General features: G+C 44.9%; 1 protein-coding gene and 1 long non-coding RNA gene across 6 annotated transcripts in view; one reads left to right on the forward strand and one right to left on the reverse strand.

Moving 5' to 3' along the window:
• The window catches only part of LOC139747069 (gamma-aminobutyric acid receptor subunit alpha-5), a 95,364-nt gene that overhangs the window by 61,159 nt on the left and 13,724 nt on the right, over positions 1-20,481 (reverse strand). Inside the window, exon 1 of one of the 4 annotated variants that reach the window (XM_071658889.1) lies at positions 15,302-15,378. The exons of 2 other annotated variants lie outside the window; for them this stretch is intronic. The gene's annotated coding sequence lies outside the window, so the exon portion shown is untranslated. Of the gene's footprint in view, positions 1-15,203; positions 15,379-20,481 lie in introns of those variants that run through there. One more of the 4 variants, XM_071658882.1, reaches the window with a different exon arrangement.
• The window catches only part of LOC139747094 (uncharacterized), a 35,478-nt gene continuing 28,499 nt past the window's right edge, over positions 13,503-20,481 (forward strand). For both annotated transcript variants that reach the window (XR_011712312.1, XR_011712311.1), the window contains exon 1: positions 13,503-13,827. This is a non-coding gene — a long non-coding RNA (uncharacterized lncRNA). The remainder of the gene's footprint in view (positions 13,828-20,481) is intronic.

Raw genomic sequence — 20,481 nt, forward strand, 5'->3', positions numbered from 1 at the left:
TGACGTAGTCTTCTACAACACACTTGCTGTGCTCATGGTTGGTTCAGACTTCGTTAAAGGTCAAGTTGCAGACGTGGCGGCCGAGAATGGTCGTGTGTGAGGGTCAGCACCTGGGCTGAAGCCATCCATGGTTCAACGTATGGTCGTGTGTGAGGGTCAGTACCTGGGCTGAAGCCAACCATGGTTCAACGTATTCCACACCTGAACACTTCGGGCGTCTCAGACGTCTTCGTTCACCACGGCGCGTCTTGGATGAGCCAAGGAATCATTACCTTCAAACTCTTATTCTGTTTTCCCATGCATGGAGAAGGAGCAGGAGTGAGGAGGGCGGGAGGACGAAGCTTCGTACTGATATTAATGTGACAGTAGGGGTAGGATGCTCCCTCAAGGAACCGTTCCTCCCTCCTGAAGTTACGGTAGAAGCTGCAACTTTGCATATTCAACAAGGAATGTAAATCTGTAACCTTCTTGCTGCATCTTGGAAAACTTACAGTTGACTATCTCTTTAAAATCATTCTGGGGTTTATGGTGATTACGATCATTCTGCTCTCTCTCTCTCTCTCTCTCTCTCTCTCTCTCTCTCTCTCTCTCTCTCTCTCTCTCTCTCTCTCTCTCTATTGATCCTCATCCAGGAACCTACCTTCCTTCCGCCGCTCGACTGCTTGAGTCGTCCCAGACAAAAATCGATACATTGTTTGACAGTCGGTTCCTCGTCCCACTCGCGCAATTAACTCCGGTAAGGAGGGGAAAATAATCGAAGATATTTTTGTCTTGTCCACGTGATGAGCTGTTGACTACAGCCGAGACTGGGGAAGGTCGGCTGGCACTGGTGATGGAGGGGAATATATCTATCTTGTGTACAGTTACCCAGGACTCCTTCATGATGGTGTTGGTGTTATATCTAGACCACTTTTCCTCGGTCTCCTGCAGCCCAAGTATGCGCTATACTCTGCAGCAGCGAGAGGTGGACTTCTTTGAAGCGAGAAGATCTTTGACGAGACCTGTGTCATTCCAACAAACGATGAACAACCTTACGATAAATGATACTTTATCTTCGTCTCTACAGCATCACTTCCCCATCACCTGAACCTCAAGACAAACATGTAATAATAAGAGACGAAACAATGACCAAAGATTAGAGCATAAGGCAGGTGGGAAAGTGTGATATATAAGTGTAATATTCATCTTCATGAAAACCTGTCGGGGAATTCCTTGACCACAAGAGGAAGGTTGGAAGACACTAGCGTCAGGGGGAATGGCTGTCGTGTCCCCGACATTGTATACTGACTGGGAAACACAAGTTTGTGAATCTTAAATTCTACATTGTGTGCGTGAGTATAACAGGCACATCTTCACATGAATTTTATATTCTAGGGAAAACTGAAGTAAACATGTGTGTTGTTGTTACCGTATCTCATAGTTCTCATGTTATAACGTCAACTTATCACCTCTACATACAGTCATGGAAAAGCTTTATCTCACCTCAAAATTCACACTCTTATTGCGAGGTAATTATCCGACTGTCAATAAAGGTGCGAATCATAATCAACGGTTAATTAACTCTGCCTTACGACACTCCCACTTCCCTCCCAGTTATTAAAGAGGGTTGTCAGTTACTTACCATCTGGCCAGCGACGGCGCCCATGAGGCAAACACCTGACTGCCTCACACCTGCCACACCTCTCCCACCACACCACTGGCTACATGGAGTCTCCTTCACTTCCATTCATATGAAGGTTCGATTACAATGATTTTGTTTTTTCTGGGTTCGACTCCCTTTCTGCATTGAATGCCATTCCCTGTTGCATATTTCGTTTTGTAATCGTACTTTATTTTGGCTCACCTTGGTTTCATATGTACTGACCCAGGGCACGTGAAGTGGGCGGGAGAAAGCATGGCAAGGTGTGTGTGTGTGTGTGTGTGTGTGTGTGTGTGCTCATGCATGCCGGGTTGTGGTACCGGTACACTGCACATGACAGTACGGCTGTGAGTAAGCGCGGCCTTTCGTTGTCTGTTTCTGGCGACACCTCGCTAACGCGAGAAACGGCGATTAACCAGAGAATTTCTGGAACTCTAGACGTAGGTGAGTAACGAGTTACAGAACTTCATAATTGTTTAAAAGTGATATGATCAGCAGAGATTATTACAGGCCGGTACTCGCGTTCACCGTAACAACAACATTACGGCGTCAACAACGACTGTATTAGCTAGCGTCTGTAACGATGGTCCAAATCTGGTTACATCAAGTTCAATTTTCGCGAGCGGGGCAGCGCCTCGAGGATGTAGATGGATATTTACGTATTGCCATTATCATATAAGTTGTGCATTATTATCTAATATAATAATAATAATAATAATAATAATAATAATAATAATAATAATAATATTATTTTATTTATATTTTATTATACTTTGTCGCTGTCTCCCGCGTTTGCGAGGTAGCGCAAGGAAACAGACGAAAGAAATGGCCCAACCCCCCCCATACACATGTATATACATACGTCCACACACGCAAATATACATACCTACACAGCTTTCCATGGTTTACTCCAGACGCTTCACATGCCCTGCTTCAATCCACTGACAGCACGTCAACCCCGGTATACCACATCGCTCCAATTCACTCTATTCCTTGCCCTCCTTTCACCCTCCTGCATGCTCAGGCCCCGATCACACAAAATCTTTTTCACTCCATCTTTCCACCTCCAATTTGGTCTCCCTCTTCTCCTTGTTCCCTCCACCTCCGACACATATATCCTCTTGGTCAATCTTTCCTCACTCATCCTCTCCATGTGCCCAAACCACTTCAAAACACCCTCTTCTGCTCTCTCAACCACGCTCTTTTTATTTCCACACATCTCTCTTACCCTTACGTTACTCACTCGATCAAACCACCTCACACCACACATTGTCCTCAAACATCTCATTTCCAGCACATCCATCCTCCTGCGCACAACTCTATCCATAGCCCACGCCTCGCAACCATACAACATTGTTGGAACCACTATTCCTTCAAACATACCCATTTTTGCTCTCCGAGATAATGTTCTCGACTTCCACACATTCTTCAAGGCCCCCAGGATTTTCGCCCCCTCCCCCACCCTATGATCCACTTCCGCTTCCATGGTTCCATCCGCTGACAGATCCACTCCCAGATATCTAAAACACTTCACTTCCTCCAGTTTTTCTCCATTCAAACTCACCTCCCAATTGACTTGACCCTCAACCCTACTGTACCTAATAACCTTGCTCTTATTCACATTTACTCGTAACTTTCTTCTTCCACACACTTTTCCAAACTCAGTCACCAGCTTCTGCAGTTTCTCACATGAATCAGCCACCAGCGCTGTATCATCAGCGAACAACAACTGACTCACTTCCCAAGCTCTCTCATCCCCAACAGACTTCATACTTGCCCCTCTTTCCAAAACTCTTGCATTTACCTCCCTAACAACCCCATCCATAAACAAATTAAACAACCATGGAGACATCACACACCCCTGCCGCAAACCTACATTCACTGAGAACCAATCACTTTCCTCTCTTCCTACACGTACACATGCCTTACATCCTCGATAAAAACTTTTCACTGCTTCTAACAACTTTCCTCCCACACCATATATTCTTAATACCTTCCACAGAGCATCTCTATCAACTCTATCATATAATAATAATAATAATAATAATAATAATAATAATAATAATATGTCATCAGTGGACGCAGACAACAGCCAGTGATGAGCCAGGAGTCAGTCAGTCAGTCGTCACACACCGCTGCTCTCCCTCACACACACCGCATTTCTCCCTCACACACACCGCGGCTCTCCCTCACACACACCGCATTTCTCCCTCACACACACCGCGGCTCTCCCTCACACACACCGCATTTCTCCCTCACACACACCGCGGCTCTCCCTCACACACACCGTACCTCTCCCTCACACACATCACAGCCCTCCCTCACACACACCGCACCTCTCCCTCACACACACCACAGCTCTTCCTCAAACATACCACACCTCTCCCTCACACACACCGCGGCTCTCCCTCACACACACCGCTGCTCTCCCTCACACACACCGCATCTCTCCCTCACACACACCGCATCTCTCCCTCACACACACCGCGGCTCTCCCTCACACACACCACACCTCTCCCTCACACACACCGCGGCTCTCCCTCACACACACCGCAGCTCTCCCTCACACACACCGCAGCTCTCCCTCACACACACCGCGGCTCTCCCTCACACACACCGCAGCTCTCCCTCACACACACCGCAGCTCTCCCTCACACACATCGCGGCTCTCCCTCACACACACCGCTGCTCTCCCTCACACACACCGCAGCTCTCCCTCATACACAGCGCAGCTCTCCCTCACACACACCGCGGCTCTCCCTCACACACACCGCAGCTCTCCCTCACACATACCGCGGCTCTCCCTCACACACACCGCAGCTCTCCCTCACACACACCGCGGCTCTCCCTCACACACACCGCAGCTCTCCCTCATACACACCGCAGCTCTCCCTCACACACACACCGCAGCTCGCCCTCACACCCAAACCTCTACAAAACGTCCAACGTTCTTACACTGAGAATAAACGACTATAATTACTCTTGAAGTTCTTTCTGTTCTGTTCTATGAACATCTTTGAACTTGTAAAGTTATAAAAGTTTGAACTTTAAAACTGTAAATCATAAGTGCTGGACAGGATAATCATTTCTTTTTTCTCTACGTTGAAGTTTCCAGTCCCGGACACAAGTCTACATCAAGGCCGGGTCTTAAATGAGATATAGAGAGAATTATGGAAAGGCAAAACAAAAGAAGACAAGGGAAAGTATCAATGAATTTTGGAGGAAGTGAAAAAACTGTAGTGGGATGATGTGTCGAGTCATGTGGGTCAAGTCTACAGTTATTGGGGTCAAGGGATGATATTTGTGGGTCATGTACGTGACCAAATATGTACGTTATATTTCGAGATATTTACGTCCTCTTGATATTGTTGTGGACTCTACATATCTAAGTCAACTTAAAGAGTTATTCATGTCACAACAAGACGCGGGCTACACATGACGGACGGTGAAAAAAGAGCAAAAATAATTTCTTCTGGAAATGGAAATTCATATGTTATGATACACAGAAAACGGGGACGAGTAAACTGACTGCAAAAAAAAATTATTTCACTTTTTAATTACAAACTAGTGCGTTACTTCTGAGTCTTGATGAAATGTATATTAAATTTCTCTTCCTAGATCTCTTATGAAAATAAATGCATTATTTTCCAAATTAAAAATACTTAGTGCTGAGTACATTTTTGTTTTATTTTGTTGTTATTTTCACTTTCTGCTATTTAACATTTATAAATGTATCAACATTCATAAATGCATTATGTGTCTTGTCTCAGAGTTAAAGAAATTAGAAGCCCTTAATCAGGTAAAGGGAGGGAGATCAAAGCAGGTATTAAGGGAGATCAAGATGTTAGCCAGATCACTCACACTTCCGTACACAGTATCATAATGTGGATCCTCCATACAGTGAGTACGTACAGTATCATAATGTGGATCCTCCATACAGTGAGTACGTACAGTATCATAATGTGGATCCTCCATACAGTGAGTACGTACAGTATCATAATGTGGATCCTCCATACAGTGAGTACGTACAGTATCATAATGTGGATCCTCCATACAGTGAGTACGTACAGTATCATAATGTGGATCCTCCATACAGTGAGTACGTACAGTATCATAATGTGGATCCTCCATACAGTGAGTACGTACAGTATCATAATGTGGATCCTCCATACAGTGAGTACGTACAGTATCATAATGTGGATCCTCCATACAGTGAGTACGTACAGTATCATAATGTGGATCCTCCATACAGTGAGTACGTACAGTATCATAATGTGGATCCTCCATACAGTGAGTACGTACAGTATCATAATGTGGATCCTCCATACAGTGAGTACGTACAGTATCATAATGTGGATCCTCCATACAGTGAGTACGTACAGTATCATAATGTGGATCCTCCATACAGTGAGTACGTACAGTATCATAATGTGGATCCTCCATACAGTGAGTACGTACAGTATCATAATGTGGATCCTCCATACAGTGAGTACGTACAGTATCATAATGTGGATCCTCCATACAGTGAGTACGTACAGTATCATAATGTGGATCCTCCATACAGTGAGTACGTACAGTATCATAATGTGGATCCTCCATACAGTGAGTACGTACAGTATCATAATGTGGATCCTCCATACAGTGAGTACGTACAGTATCATAATGTGGATCCTCCATACAGTGAGTACGTACAGTATCATAATGTGGATCCTCCATACAGTGAGTACGTACAGTATCATAATGTGGATCCTCCATACAGTGAGTACGTACAGTATCATAATGTGGATCCTCCATACAGTGAGTACGTACAGTATCATAATGTGGATCCTCCATACAGTGAGTACGTACAGTATCATAATGTGGATCCTCCATACAGTGAGTACGTACAGTATCATAATGTGGATCCTCCATACAGTGAGTACGTACAGTATCATAATGTGGATCCTCCATACAGTGAGTACGTACAGTATCATAATGTGGATCCTCCATACAGTGAGTACGTACAGTATCATAATGTGGATCCTCCATACAGTGAGTACGTACAGTATCATAATGTGGATCCTCCATACAGTGAGTACGTACAGTATCATAATGTGGATCCTCCATACAGTGAGTACGTACAGTATCATAATGTGGATCCTCCATACAGTGAGTACGTACAGTATCATAATGTGGATCCTCCATACAGTGAGTACGTACAGTATCATAATGTGGATCCTCCATACAGTGAGTACGTACAGTATCATAATGTGGATCCTCCATACAGTGAGTACGTACAGTATCATAATGTGGATCCTCCATACAGTGAGTACGTACAGTATCATAATGTGGATCCTCCATACAGTGAGTACGTACAGTATCATAATGTGGATCCTCCATACAGTGAGTACGTACAGTATCATAATGTGGATCCTCCATACAGTGAGTACGTACAGTATCATAATGTGGATCCTCCATACAGTGAGTACGTACAGTATCATAATGTGGATCCTCCATACAGTGAGTACGTACAGTATCATAATGTGGATCCTCCATACAGTGAGTACGTACAGTATCATAATGTGGATCCTCCATACAGTGAGTACGTACAGTATCATAATGTGGATCCTCCATACAGTGAGTACGTACAGTATCATAATGTGGATCCTCCATACAGTGAGTACGTACAGTATCATAATGTGGATCCTCCATACAGTGAGTACGTACAGTATCATAATGTGGATCCTCCATACAGTGAGTACGTACAGTATCATAATGTGGATCCTCCATACAGTGAGTACTTACAGTATCATAATGTGGATCCTCCATACAGTGAATACGGTTTATAATAGTGATGTTGGACTTACTGGTTATCAACAGCAAAAACTAATCAAGTCGGATAACACACCATACCTGTGGGATACGGTCCTTGTCTTTCAATAATAATATAAGATTTTTAAACGATGAACATTTTTCTCTTATTTGATGTGAGGGAAGTTTAAATGAGAAATAATATCGATAACATTTGTAGTTTCTAATAACTGAAACTCCCGATAATTATGACCAGCTCAATAGAAAACGAAATGAGTATCGTGTATTGTGTCAACACAAACCCTCCACAGTTCCCGTCTCACAATCAATACAACAAACAACGGTTGTGAAACATCCAAGGTTGATCCCAGGGAAGCCACAAGGGGTTATTTCCCGATCACCCCCCCCCCCCCCCACACCTACACTCCAGAGATTCTGAATGTTTGTAATCTCTCTCGGCTGTGATGGTTCTATGTACAAGGGGATGAACATCATGGGCGTCAGCAGGTAACGCTCGTTAAGCCAGAGTCGTTACAATACGTCACAACTTATGAAAAATAACGTTGTATTTGATAATTTATGATATGTCCGCTGTGGCTCATAAACCATTCTATCTTGCTACAAATTTCTTCCTTCCTCCATATGTATACCAGCAAGCTTGGGCGGGGGAGGGAGGCGCCCCAGCAAGCTTGGGCGGGGAAGGGAGGCGCCCGAGCAAGCTTGGGCGAGGGGAGGCAGGCGCCCCAGTAAGCTTGGATGGGGTAGGGAGGCGCCCCAGCAAGCTTGGGTGGGGGAGGGAGGCGCCCCAGCAAGCTTGGGTGGGGGAGGGAGGCCCCCTAGCAAGCTTGGGTGGGGGAGGGAGGCGCCCCAGCAAGCTTGGGTGGGGGAGGGAGGCGCCCCAGCAAGCTTGGGTGGGGGAGGGAGGCGCCCCAGCAAGCTTGGGTGGGGGAGGGAGCCCCAGCAAGCTTGGGTGGGGGAGGGAGCCCCAGCAAGCTTGGGTGGGGGAGGGAGGCGCCCCAGCAAGCTTGGGTGGGGGAGGGAGCCCCAGCAAGCTTGGGTGGGGGAGGGAGCCCCAGCAAGCTTGGGTGGGGGAGGGAGGCGCCCCAGCAAGCTTGGGTGGGGGAGGGAGCCCCAGCAAGCTTGGGTGGGGGAGGGAGCCCCAGCAAGCTTGGGTGGGGGAGGGAGCCCCAGCAAGGGCTGCAACAATTAAGAGCGACCCCTGGCGACACTTGACCACGTCTTGTGCACGAAAAGGTTAAACTTCTGCCTCCGTCGTGGCTGACTGGTCACATAAGCTCTCTCTCTCTCTCTCTCTCTCTCTCTCTCTCTCTCTCTCTCTCTCTCTCTCTCTCTCTCTCTCTCTCTCTCTTTCCCCCCATCACAGACCCATGCCATATTCCCCCTCCCCACAACAGTCACATCTCACGAAACATGTAAGGTTAAGGCAAGTGGGATAAATATTTGTATTGGCTAAAGAGACTGTGTGTGTGTGTGTGTGTGTGTGTGTGTGTGTGTGTGTGTGTGTTGTGTGTGTGTGTTTGTGTGTGTGTGTGTGTGTGTGTGTTTCAGTGTGTGTGTTGATAGTTGAGGTATAAGGCTACGCCGTCTGGTTATTAAGGTAGCATAAAGATGGAGTGTGAACGGGACGGACAAATGGGATGGGAGAGAGATATGGCGAACGGAAAAGAAGGCAGGAATGATGGAGTGAAGAGAATATCTTATACTAATGAAGAGAAACTTGTGTTGTTGGACCCTCCTCTCCTCCACCATGACCACCATCCCTGACATTAAACCTTTAGGTAAAAGCAGATTGGTCGTCGACCTGTCCCCTACCCAACCCCAAACCCATTTTCTTTTTTACGTCACCATCGCTACCGCTTCAACATTTTCTTCACCACCATCACCAGTCCGACAAACTTCTCCAACAGTATCACCATCTCCTTCTTCAGGAGCTGCTGGTTGTCAAACTTCCAACATCTCTCCAACACTCCCACACGCCTCGCAGTCTCCAACATCTCTCCAACACTCCCACACGCCTCGTCGTCTCCAGACCATTCGCTCTCGTCCCCATCCCTCCCTCAGCACCCCCCCCCCTCACCTCCTCCAGCACAGCCCCTACGAACAGGATTCTTGTTTTCGAATCTAATGACAGTAAATATAACACGAAGAATTTATTACTCACTCGTTAAAACGCTCTGGTTAGACTTCATCAAAGTACTCAAGAAACTAAAACGAATTCAGAGAAGAGCAACAAAACTAATTCTCACTCCGAAATAAACCTTATGAAGAAAGACTTGAAGATCTAAAATTACTTTTTCAGCTGTGCTTTTGCAGAACGCTGAAGTAATTACTGCCAGATGTTGTGAGTGAGAAGTCTATCCATAACCTTAAATTAAGGCGACACAAATTCCTCAATGTAACGAATCATGTCAACACAGCAGCAGGTCAAGTTGAAAAGATGACATTCAGCTGTGGACATCAACTGTCTCTCCCGTGTCAAATATGAGCCTCCTCTTCCCTGGATAGTTCCACTACAGTTAGAATAGAGTTAGAATTTCCTATTCACACTTTCCCATAAAATTTCCATGACATTAAACTATCTTTCTACTGCATGATGTTCCTCCTCAGCTTCTGTCTTGGTGGGTGTTGAGCAAGAGGGTGAGGTGCGTGTTGAGCAAGAGGGTGAGGTGGGTGTTGAGCAAGAGGGTGAGGTGCGTGTTGAGCAAGAGGGTGAGGTGGGTGTTGAGCAAGAGGGTGAGGTGCGTGTTGAGCAAGAGGGTGAGGTGGGTGTTGAGCAAGAGGGTGAGGTGCGTGTTGAGCAAGAGGGTGAGGTGCGTGTTGAGCAAGAGGGTGAGGTGGGTGTTGAGCAAGAGGGTGAGGTGCGTGTTGAGCAAGAGGGTGAGGTGGGTGTTGAGCAAGAGGGTGAGGTGCGTGTTGAGCAAGAGGGTGAGGTGCGTGTTGAGCAAGAGGGTGAGGTGGGTGTTGAGCAAGAGGGTAAGGTGGGTGTTGAGCAAGAGGGTAAGGTGGGTGTTGAGCAAGAGGATGAGGTGGGTGTTAAGCAAGAGGGTGAGGTGGGTGTTGAGCAAGAGGGTGAGGTGGGTGGGCTGTACCATCCTATCACAAATACGATAATGACCTCAGGACACGAGTAGCCAGCCAGCCCACTGTCCTCCAGGAGATAACCTCGAAATGGCCTATCAGTTCTCTGGTTATCTGTCCTTCACCCTCATGGCGTCCACCTTTTCTATCTTGCTATGGTTTTTCTCTCCCCCCCCCCCCCCCCGTGTTTTCCTCCCTTCCTTCTGAAGTGAGGTGAGCGGCGGGAGTCTCCCTCACACACCAGTATTCCTCCCTCTCTACCTTCCACGTCTGTCTTCATCCCTTCCCCTCCTCTCCTCCCCTCACCAATTCTTTCCTTCCATAACTCTTCCTTCGACACCTTTCATTCCTTCCTTCAACTCCCCAGGCACTAGCCAACCTCCCCAGAAACACGCCCCATTAACACAAATTTCAATGTTCTCTGACCACTAATACAGCTTCTATCCTCCAGCATCTCTCCTTGTTCTCTCCCCCTCTCACCTATCCTTCCTACACCTCCCCTCCTCCCCCCCTATTAACAATAACACTTAAGCTCCCCCCCTCCCTTCCCCTCCCCAACACTTTCCGCCATCTTCCCACACAACTACCCGCCTAGAACCTATAACCAGCATCCATTACGTTAGCCATTACCTCTCCTATCCACCTACTCATTTCTTCCAAGTTCTCCCTATCCCCCCCACCCCCAACTATCTCTCTCATCCCCCCCCCCCCCCCGCATGCTCGACGGGGAGTGGTCAGAGCTCCCCGCTCCCCCGGCCCCAGCCACTCTCCCCCAACAGCCAATTTTCACCTGTCGGTACCCCCCCCCCCCCCACTACCCGCCAACCGTCGTCACCAACATGTCGTGTGGCTGGCCGGCATCTTATCACACTCGCTCCTGCTCCCATTCCTTCCTTATCGCTTTATCATTCGTGTAAATTCTCACTATATATTTCGCGAGCCAGAAACATGTCACATCACATACATGTTTACGCAGTGGTTCCTCATAAACAAGATTATTATTGCAGAACATCGTATGTCTTGTATAATACCTTTTAACTCATCTACTGTAATCAGATGTATATATATATATATATATATATATATATATATATATATATATATATATATATATTTTTTTTTTTTTTTTTTTTTTTTTATACTTTGTCGCTATCTCCCGCGTTTGCGAGGTAGCGCAAGGAAACAGACGAAAGAAATGGCCCAACCCACCCCCATACACATGTATATACATACGTCCACACACGCAAATATACATACCTACACAGCTTTCCATGGTTTACCCCAGACGCTTCACATGCCCTGATTCAATCCACTGACAGCACGTCAACCCCGGTATACCACATCGCTCCAATTCACTCTATTCCTTGCCCTCCTTTCACCCTCCTGCATGTTCAGGCCCCGATCACACAAAATCTTTTTCACTCCATCTTTCCACCTCCAATTTGGTCTCCCTCTTCTCCTCGTTCCCTCCACCTCCGACACATATATCCTCTTGGTCAATCTTTCCTCACTCATTCTCTCCATGTGCCCAAACCATTTCAAAACACCCTCTTCTGCTCTCTCAACCACGCTCTTTTTATTTCCACACATCTCTCTTACCCTTACGATACTTACTCGATCAAACCACCTCACACCACACATTGTCCTCAAACATCTCATTTCCAGCACATCCATCCTCCTGCGCACCACTCTATCCATAGCCCACGCCTCGCAACCATACAACATTGTTGGAACCACTATTCCTTCAAACATACCCATTTTTGCTTTCCGAGATAATGTTCTCGACTTCCATACATTCTTCAAGGCTCCCAGGATTTTCGCCCCCTCCTCCACCCTATGATTCACTTCCGCTTCCATGGTTCCATCCGCTGCCAGAGCCACTCCCAGATATCTAAAACACTTTATATGCCTTGTTTAATCACGTTAAAAACTATGATCACTGTATTGACTTTTACAATTATTAGATACACAAGGAATTTTAACCTTGATATTAGTGAAGGTCTATACAATTTGGATAACTTTATTGGTGATAAAATTTGTAAACAATTCACCTTCTTGTCCACATAATAAGTTTATGATACGCTCGTTGTCTGTCTTGGACAATCACATGTTTACCAAATGGCGTCCTAGCTTCGTCTCTTCGTTGTATATCAACTGACTGTTATATTTCTCTCTTGCGTCTCCCCTGATGATGTGATTATTACACGAAAGTGCACTTGGGAACTTGTTTCATTTTCACCGTGGATTCATTGGAATACATATATCGCAAAAGGTCACTGTGGTGCGAGTGATTTAGTATACTGTGTCTTATTTAATCATATTGTATCCTTATCAATCACGTATTCTTTTATTTGCATCTATCTAATCTCCTCCTGTCTTATCTTTGACTACATGCTTATTCCCTTGTCTCTTTTTTTTACGATAACTACTTCGTTTGTTCTGTTTCTTTACCTTAGTTCTGAATTACATTAAATTATTCCCAACCTCACATTCTATTACTAAAACCTAGCTGTTTACCAACGATATTTCCTACTTTCTAAATAACTGATGAAAAAATAATCAACCAAATATATTGTGAGTTTCTACGGAGCATTAATGGCTACAAAAAGTCGTAACAAAATATATGGCATTGCATAAATTATTTTTTTAGCAAAAGAGATGCAGCAAAATACTTTCATATGCAATAAAATATCCACCAAATGTTACATCTCTTGGAAAATATTTACATCGAAAAATTGTTGAATCTTTTCGGAAAAAAAATATCTAACAACTGGCAAAAGTCGTATTGGTCCAATCAAGACGAGATTTGAAAACCGATACTTCAAATAACACTGATTCAACACGAGTTCCGGAAACGTATAAGGGCAACACTGCCTCTCATTGGTCAGTTTGCCTGTGACGTCAAGAGTGGTAAATATGTCACGCCACACCCAAAACACCCGAAAAATAATTACTTACGTAAACAAAGCGCCCCGCCAAAGAGCTGTGAAAGCGTGTGCGTAGCCTGCTCGGGAAATTTATTGATATTCGTGGGTTGAGAGTTTTGAGACTAGTAATTATGACGAATGTTTGCCAAATGACAAGACTATCGCATGGCGCTCACCGCCGGAAAATATAATGTGAAGTGGTAGAGATTGTTTGTTAGTGAAGTGAATGCCTGCAGCCCACGTGGGTGACGCAAAGAAAAGACAGCAAACTTTGCCAGAGTGAAACTTGACCCTACTGCCTTGATGACCCACAGCGCAGTCGGAAACAACCTCCAGATACCCAGACAGGTAGTACCATCTCTAGATACCCAGGTAGGTAGTGCCAGTAAGATACCTGCTAGTAGGTCGCTAACTAACATCCACTACCTCACAGATGGAGAGCTCACACACGTATGGGAATAACTAAGAGTAGAGTTAGTGTTCACACACCGAGTAGCGTTCGTGTCTCGCTCTGAGAAAAAATACATTAAGCAAACAACAAAGAATAAACCTGTTAACACCGTCACCGTTACATGTCGTGTCTGACCTTTAAAATATTCTAAAAACATCAAGAACGTACGGGAACAACTTGTTCAAAATATTATCAATAAAACGGTTATAGTGAAACTAATGTTAAATTCACAAAATAGTCAATGGAAATAGTTTAGTAGTTTATCTTGATATTATGCAGGAAGTCATCTGTTGACGAGGTTGTAGAGATTAACTGTTAACAGTGTCGTAGAGTTACCTGTAAACGTTATCGGTTTTCGTTAAAAATTAAGTTATCTGGCGACGTCATGTTACTAAGGAAGTAATTCGTCGAAGTTAAGTTGGAAGTTATGTTAAAGTCATCATTCCTTATCTAGTAACGTTATGCTACAGAAAAAAAATTATGTCGAAGTTATGTGATACAGAAAGTTATGCCTTTAAGTCATCATTCCATGAGAGAATAATGTTAAAAACGAAATTTCTGTGGATGGTACACAAATCCATACGTACATACGCAAGTCACATAATACGGATAATATCGACGAGAGTGTAGAGAAAGCTAACTAAACGTCTGCTCGCGTATAATGTAAATTTTATTGCTGACATATTGGAATCAAAGGACTGCAAAACATTAAGTGGCATATTTACCAGATAAAAAAATTTACTTATTGAAAAATTTCACCTATATTGTATGAGCAAAGATTGTGTATATATGAAAGCTTAAATATATACCAGCAATTACATGAGACAAATAGTTAATGATGATTATGAACGAGAGACGACGACGCGCGGGGTCGAGTCCCACTGGCCGGCTGGACATATTTCACTAAACCTTCCCGGGGTGCTTAAGTTCGGCCACCAGGTCAAGTATGTACCCATCGGCCACCGGGTCAGGCTTGTAGCCATAGTTAATATTCAGAATATTACTGAACAATACCAGCACCACATCCAACCAACCAGGTCAACAATCACAACCTTAACCGACATCCATGTTCAATCATGACCATTAACGACAGCTAGTTGTCAGATGCGAACAACAATAAACAGTGAATAAAGCCCACGGTATCCTTATCAGTGTCGTACAAACGATTAAAAATACCAGCAAATACCAAAGATAACTAACAAGCACTACTAGTTACCCGTCACCACTAGAATACGTTACTACTACTTCCCAACAACAGCCAAGATGGCACAACACCAGCTAAGGTCTGCACTCCTACCGTGTCAATATTATCCTGCCGTCTGGGAGGCGTGTGTTCTTCCTCTCCTTGTTTACGCAAGACCTACTGATTGCCCAATGTTTGTAGATGTCTCTCACCTGACGAGGCCACCGTTGGGGCCCCTGGAGAAACCCTCACGCCCGCAAGGAACACCCGAAGCGCCACTTGTTATCACGGGAACGAGTCGCCTGATGGCGCGCTTCAAAGAAAACGGGACTTAAGAGAAAGTGCACGTAACCCTTCGGTAAAATAGATTGAATTTAGTCGATTCTTTGTTGTTTGATATGTAAATGATTATTGCCTAGAAGTAACGATGCTCATTACAAGAAATATTTATGCGATACGGGAGACATTTATAGCTGTAGAGGTGCAGTTTTTGGTAAAAGTATTGCCAATAATTAGAACTTGATGTAAATATATCAGATGTCGTTGGGGAAACAGTAGCAGGAGCAACAGTTTAAGTGTTATCAACAGTAGTAGTACTGGTAGTACTGGCAGTAGTGACAGCAGTCGCTTATGATAATAATATGGATATACAATGATGATAGTAGTTGTAGTTAGTGTTATTTCTTGTTGTTTTAGGATTTGCAGTACACCAACGTTGTTATATATTTTTTTTTTCAAACTATTCCCTATTTCCCGCGTTAGCAAGGTAGCGTTAAGAACAGAGGACTGGGCCTTTGAGAGAATATCCTCACGTGGCCCCCTTCTCTGTTCTTTCTTTTGGAAAATTAAAAAAAATGAGAGGGGAGGATTTCCAGCCCCCCGCTCCCTTCCCTTTTAGTCGCCTTCTACGACACGCAGGGAATACGTGGGAAGTATTCTTTCTCCCCTATCCCCAGGGAAAATATATATATATGTATATATATATATATATATATATATATATATATATATATATATATATATATATATATAATGTCGGCCACTGCTCTCGTGACCTGTCTGCTTATACCCCCTGCCAGCGAGGTTTAAGCTGTTGTCTCGCCTGTAGTTTCAGCTTCACGAAGTTTCTGTTTGGAAACCCACCACATTAGGATTGACCGTTATGATTCCTTTTTTCCTTCCTCAGACAGAAAAGCTGTGGAACTCTCCTCCTCCTTCTATCTTCTCTTCTTCCTATATCTTTTCTACCATTAAGAGTCAGGTGTACAAACACCTGCGTACCTTTGAGTAATATTTTCTTGTTCTCTAACCCTATTTTCCATTCGCTCTAGATGACCATAACTAGACATGTTGTACCCGTGTTATGTCGATCACCATAAAGCTTATGTTGATTGACTGCGTTCCATATGTTGATGACCAGCAGCACTGGTCGTCGGCTAATACGACCCGAGTGGTCGTCTTTCTGGTGTGGAAGAGGACACGTCTGACGCAGGAGCAGTAGTGTTGGCCAGCCTCAGGCATGGTTACGAGGGGTTGGAGGGGAAAAATTGGCCAAAATTTTTGCATATAAAACAAGTATTAAATATGGAAACGGAATATGTTTCTACATTTTTCCGAAGGGGACGAGTGAATATGGGTACATTTGTATATTTGCATACGAGAGCTGTCTCGTTCTGTCTCCTTTTGTTTCGACATAAGGTTTCGTGTGGCTCGTAAGTCTTTTGAAAATATTTGTTAGTGACTGTTCTGATGTTATAATGGCTGTATGCGTGAACAGTTTTGGGTATGCACATTTTCTGTAATATGATTATATTTGAACATAGGTCGTTAGGTTCTGATTCTGTGATTACTATTATTGTGTTACGGTGAAGAGAGTTTTACACCCGTGTTGTCCCGTCTCTTAACACTGTATATATGTATGATGGCTTAATGTATGAACATACACACACACACATGTATAAACACCATAGCTTACGCCAGGTACCCAGTCTTCGACCAGCCCCAGACGGGAGGATGAACGGCTGTGTTGCACGTGCACAGATTAGCTGTCTTGTCCGGGACTCCAACCCTTGCACGGTAGATTGGTGTGTCGCAACGCTAATGGCTGCAATGTGTGTGTGTGTGTGTGTGTGTGTGGATGTGTGTGTGTGTGTGTGTGTGTGTGTGGATGTGTGTGTGTGTGGAAAGATATATATAGATAGGGATATGTAAGACTCATGTAATTCCTTTAATTAGTAAATAATGATATATTTACATTAGAACATATATATTCTACTGTAATGACACACCACATGACCCGGTAATTGTTATTGTTTTGCAAAGTAAAAATCGTGCAATTGACCTTTTTTTATATTTTCTACAACAGTAGGCAGTAACACACAATTATATTCTATTTCTCTTAATGATTACCATTTTTTCCAGTTGAATGTTTAATGTTTTCTCAACATTCAAATGCTTAATGTTTTCTCAACACTCAGATGAATCAGAAGTTATAGGAAATAGAAGCAGCACGACACGACTTAGTGTGAGGGTTAGGGAAATGGATGTGGTGGATGGCAGTCACTGTTTGTTTAGCTGGCGTAGTTCTGGAGAGTTCCCCGGCTTCAGTCAGTCTCGCCATTCTCTGACTGTCTTATCGCTGGTTCATTGTGGAGCAGAGAAAGGCTCTCCAAGTCTCCAACCAAAGCCTCAGCCTCAAGTGATGCTCACAACTACAGAAGACAATGATATTCAAATGTCTTTGTGAATTAGCAGTTTTACATTTCGAGGAATAATGAAATTTGATAAATGTTATGATTTGTTTCATGTATGTAAATCCCTGGCTGACCTTACTTTAAGGTCATCATACTTTGGACCACATTGGTGTCCTTTGTTCTTAGTACAGTACAGGTGTAATCATGTCACGTGAATGATGATAATGTCTCTGATTTGAATAGATTTATGTTGACACTAATGTTTACGCCAGACTCGCTCTATAAGGGTGAGGTTCATCACGCTCGTCACAGCCATGAGAAGTGGGAGACCAAATTGGAGGTGGAAGGATGGAGTGAAAAAGATTTCGAACGATCGGAGCCTGAACATACAGGAGGGTGAAGGGCGTGCAAGGAATAGAGTGATTAGAACGATGTGGTATACCAGGGTCGACGTGCTGTCAATGGATTGAACCAGGGCATGTGAAGCGTGTGGGGTAAACCATGGAAAGTTTTGTGGGGCCTGGATGTGGAAAGGGAGCTGTGGTTTCGGTGCATTACGCACTACAGCTGGAGACTGAGTGTGAACGAATGTGGCCTTTGTTGTCTTTCCTGGCGTTACCTCGCGCGCGCGCGGGGGAGGGAGGGGGCGACGGGAATGGATGAAGGCGGCAGGTATGGATTGTACATGTGTATATATGTATAGGTATGTGTGTATATATGTATGTTTGTATACGTTGAAATGTATAGGTATGTATATGTGCGTGGGTGGGCGTTTATGTATATACATGTGTATGTGGGTGGGTTGGGCCATTCTTTCTTCTGCTTCCTTGCGCTACCTCGCTAACGCGGGAGACAGCGATTATGATAATATATATATATATATATATATATATATATATATATATATATATATATATATACCAGGTTGCCTAGTGAAATACCTGCTCACGCACACACACATATATGTATATTCCTAACAAAATTTACCTAATTTTCAAGAGACCTTATCATTTGATTGGAATCCTCCCCCGTGCACCTGTATTTTGCTTCTTTCACAAAGTATCAATTAATGTGAATGACACGCACGTCTATCTGCCTCTCTATCTTTTTCCCTCTCTCTCCTATTCCTCCTTCCTCCCTCCTTCCCCTCCTTGGTTCTCTCTCTCTCTCTCTCTCTCTCTCTCTCTCTCTCTCTCTCTCTCTCTCTCTGTCTGTCTGTCTGTCTCTCTCTCTCTCTCTCTCTCTCTCTCTCTCTCTCTCTCTCTCTCTCTCTCTCTGTATATATATATATATATATATATATATATATATATATATATATATATATATATATATATATATATATATATATAATCCTTAGGTCTTTTAATTAGGCCAAAGAAGGATATTTCTTTGGACAGATAAAAGTTAGTTTAGACAACTCGTGGTTTCCATAAGGTTTAAGAAAATCAAAGTTATTTACAATATTTTCGTCCTCACACACACACACACACACACACACACACACACACACACACACACCGTCTTCTATGGTATAGTGGTTAGTGTTGCTGACCTTAACTCACGCACGGGCCTGCTCGAGTTCCTAGCTTGAACGTGGTAATCGGCCCACTCCACCAAGTGGCCTTCCCTCGGTCACACACGCCCCTGGGCACTGGCCGCTAGTGAGGGTGAGAGAGGAGTAAGGGAAGTGAGAGGAGAGGTCTACTCTCCCTTGATGACACATATGGCCCATTCCTCGTTCCTTATGTCCACAGCCTCGGGTGTTGAGGGGCCGCCTTATTGAGAATGGGGTTGTAATTACAGAGCCTGGAAAGGAGGAACAGCGGGGAGGATCCAGCTGGTACTGGGGAGGATCCAGCTGGCAGCGGGGGGAGGATCCAGCTGGTACTGGGGAGGATCCAGCTGGCACCGGGGGGAGGATCCAGCTGGCACCGGGGGAAGGATCCAGCTGGTACAGGGGGGAGGATCCAGCTGGTACAGGGGGAAGGATCCAGCTGGTACAGGGGGGAGGATCCAGCTGGTACAGGGGGAAGGATCCAGCTGGTACAGGGGGGAGGATCCAGCTGGCACCGGGGGAAGGATCCAGCTGGTACAGGGGGGAGGATCCAGCTGGTACAGGGGGAAGGATCCAGCTGGTACAGGGGGAAGGATCCAGCTGGTACAGGGGGAAGGATCCAGCTGGTACAGGGGGGAGGATCCAGCTGGCACCGGGGGAAGGATCCAGCTGGTACAGGGGGGAGGATCCAGCTGGTATAGGGGGAAGGATCCAGCTGGTACAGGGGGAAGGATCCAGCTGGTACAGGGGGGAGGATCCAGCTGGTACAGGGGGGAGGATCCAGCTGGTACAGGGGGAAGGATCCAGCTGGTACAGGGGGAAGGATCCAGCTGGTACAGGGGGAAGGATCCAGCTGGTACAGGGGGAAGGATCCAGCTGGTACAGGGGGAAGGATCCAGCTGGTACAGGGGGAGGAATCCTATCATAGTGGTGCCATCTGCCGGGGGTAGGGGGGGGGGGGAGTCCTTGTACAAGATGAAGTGTGAGGCAACATCAGGATCGTGGTGGAGGTCGTGATGTGTGTGTGTGATGGTGAGGGATCACGAGGTGACAAGTGTATGTGTCTGTGTGTGTGTGTGTGTGTGTGTGTGTGTGTGTGTGTGTGTGTGTTCATTAAAGAAGTTTATCATTCTACTGTCCT

Source organism: Panulirus ornatus, chromosome 5 (genome assembly GCF_036320965.1).
Source record: "Panulirus ornatus isolate Po-2019 chromosome 5, ASM3632096v1, whole genome shotgun sequence".
In the NCBI taxonomy this organism is placed as follows: Eukaryota; Metazoa; Arthropoda; class Malacostraca; order Decapoda; family Palinuridae; genus Panulirus; species Panulirus ornatus.